At 53.7% G+C, this 3055-nt stretch overlaps 1 long non-coding RNA gene across 1 annotated transcript in view; it reads right to left on the reverse strand.

Annotated features, from left to right (window-relative positions):
- The window catches only part of LOC105535999, an 8139-nt gene extending 5538 nt beyond the window's left edge, over positions 1-2601 (reverse strand). Inside the window, exon 1 of the long non-coding RNA XR_001005532.1 lies at positions 2339-2601. This is a non-coding gene — a long non-coding RNA (uncharacterized LOC105535999). The remainder of the gene's footprint in view (positions 1-2338) is intronic.
- Positions 2602-3055: the final 454 nt, after the last annotated feature.

Genomic DNA, 3055 nt, shown 5'->3' on the forward strand with positions numbered 1-3055 from the left:
CTGGGTTTAAGTGATTCTCCTGTCTCAGCCTCCCGAGTAGCTGGAATTAGAGCCACGCGCCACCAGGCCCAGCCAATTTTTGTATTTTTAGTAGAGATGGGGTTTCGCCATGTTGGCCAGGCTGGTCTTGAACTCCTGACCTCAGGTAATTCTCCCACCTCAGCCTCCCAAAGTGCTGGGATTACAGGCGTGAGCAACCATGTCAGGTCAAAACATAGGCTACTCTTATTCGTTTTTCCTTTTAATGAAAAGCACTCGCTAGGCTCGGTGGTTTAAGCCGGTAATCCCAGCACTTTGGGAGGCCAATGGGGGGATCACCTGATGTCAGGAGTTCATGACCAGCCAGGTCAACATGGTGAAACCCTGTATCTACTAAAAATACAAAAATTGCCGGGTGAGGCGGCTCATGCTTGTAAACCCAGCATTTTGGGAGGCCATGGCAGGCAGACCATGAGGTCAGGAGTTCGAGACCAGCCTGGCCAACATGCTGAAACCCCATCTCTACTAGAAATACAGAAATTTGCCAGGCATGCTGGTGGGTGCCTGTAATCCCAGCTACTTGGGAGGCTGAGGTAGGAGAACTGCTTGAACCTGGGAGACGGAGGTTGTAGTGAGCCAAGATTGCACCACTGCACTCCAGCCTGGGCAACAAGAGCAAAACTCCATTTCAAAAAATACAAAATACAAAATATAAAAATTAGCCAGGCCTTGTGGCGCATGCCTATAGTGCCAGTTACTCAGGAGGCTGAGGCAGGAGAATCACTTGAACTTGGAAGCAGAGGTGGCAGTGAGCCGAGATCGCACCACTGCACTCCAGCCTGCGTGACAGAGTGAGATTCTGTCTCAAAAAAAAAAAGAAAGAAAAAGAAAAAAGCACTTGTCAGACAAGAGCTCCGACTCTGACTCCATGGATCACGCACGCCAGAGACCCAGGCAGCCCCTGAAAGAGAGGGAGATGCCCTAGAGAACATTTAGTTTTGCGGTCACTGGAGCCTGCCCTCACCAGCCAGGTGACACCAAATGTTACTAGACCTCTCTGAATACCACCCAAGAGCTGAGAAACAGACGCCTCTCAAGATTCGCATTACACATGGAATCAGAATTCTGGGCAGCGTGAGGTCATTCTTTACTCACTGGTCAATCCCAATCTCTAGGAGGTGTTTGCTTAAGAAAACAAACTGATTTGAATATGTCTTACGAGTCTGTTTCCAGCAAGCTTTCCAGAACCCACAGAGGAACCCGAAATCCCCTGGGTGACAGTCTCTTCATCATCACACCCAAAGACAGTATTCAAGTTCCCTGATGTGGTAGAGTGTCTGTCCATGTCCTCCTCCCACAATAGCTGAGTCCCAGACCTGGACAGTGACCTCACCACCACCCGTGGTGCACCCTGACCCTGGCCCATTTCACCCCTACTTCCTATGCTCTTCTCATAGCACCGCGGAGAATTAGAGGCCACTAAGTAAGGGCACTGTAAATAAACAAGGCACTATAACAGATCTTAACCAGCAGTGGACACACAGCTTCTAGAACTAGTCTCCCACTGGGGAGCCTCATTAAGTCAGCAGCTGGGATCCCAACAAGCCCAGGGTGAAAAGTTCTGCAGGGGATGACTGCCAGCTCAGACCCACTCTCACTGTGGCTCTATTTCCACCGTTTCCCTGGATTTCCATTCACAGAGCTCCCTGACATAGGACACTAGAAGGGCAAACACAGTGTCACCTGCCACTATTACTCAATTACTTGATGACCACGGTGATAATCTGGCACTAAACTGGTTGTGGCCAAAGCCTGGAGAGCCAGAACCTACTTCCAGCAAGTTCCTCCTTGCCCTGCCTCCCCATCTGAAGAGACTGCTGCTGACCACACCTGGGACTTCAATCCACAAGCCAATCCATTCTTTCCAGGTGACAAGGACGCGTCTGACAGTACTCTCCACTGGAGAGAAGCGCGGTCTTCCACCCTCCCTGGAGGACACGGTGCTACCCTATTAGCTCATCAGAGGACCCTCCTGAACGCCAAACTGAGAGAAGAGGATGACACACACCCTCTCCTCCAAAACGAAGACAAAACCTGGGAGAAGGAAAGGGAAACAGTCCCGTTTCATGGCAAGATCAAATGAGACTAAATCAACGACCCTAACCCGGGGTTTGAACCCAGGTCACAGTGCTCATCCCCAGAAACTTGGTTAATGGGCGTGCCCCCAACCTATCTTCAAATCTCAGGGTCTCGGCGACGCCCTGGACTCTGGCCCTAAACCCTCCCCTATTACTGGTCCACCTGGGACCAACGCAAACTCGGACGTGCCCCTCCGCCAAACCCTCAGACCCCCGCCGACCTGCTCCCCGAATCGAGACCCGCGGGACACCTGGACTCGGCAGCCGGGGTCCCGCTCCGGGTCTCAGCCCCGCCCCTGACTGCGCTGGGTAGGTGGTCGCTGCGGGTCCCAGACAGGCGGGATCACACACAGAGCCCCCGAGCCCACGGCCGGAACGTCAGCCGGGGTGGCGAGGCTCTCAAGCCCCGGTTCGGGCTCTCGGGGAGCTGGCAAAACCAAGAGTTACCACACTCACTCGCGGCCCCACATCCCCGCCGAGACCCAGGCGCGTGACTCTCTGGGCCGTAACACCACCCAGCCCTGCGGTGGGGGTGCAGGCGCCGTCCGAGCGCGTCCTGCACCGCGAGGAGAGCCGAGCCTCGCCAGCTCCCGCAAGCCCAGGAACACAGTCCGAGCACCGCAACTCCGAGGTCTGACGGGGAAGCAGGGGCCGCTGCCCGACAACTACCCTTTTCCGCCGCCCCTATTCCGGTGCCCCCCTCGGGGAAGTTCCCAATGGTTCAGACCGCACCGGCTGGGGATGCTGGGGGAAACCATTTCATTAAGCGCGGGAGTATGCTGAAACTTAAAAAGCATTTCGAAAAGAGATTTGAGGGTAAATATAATCAACGTAAGGCTCCCTGTCCACATAAAAGAGAAAAATAAAGAAAAAACGTTATAAGGGGTTGTCAGGCCTTTTTTTTTTTTTTTTTTGCTGATGGAACCCGGCCTCTCCCT

This window comes from Mandrillus leucophaeus, unplaced genomic scaffold, assembly GCF_000951045.1.
Source record: "Mandrillus leucophaeus isolate KB7577 unplaced genomic scaffold, Mleu.le_1.0 Scaffold153, whole genome shotgun sequence".
NCBI lineage: Eukaryota > Metazoa > Chordata > Mammalia > Primates > Cercopithecidae > Mandrillus > Mandrillus leucophaeus.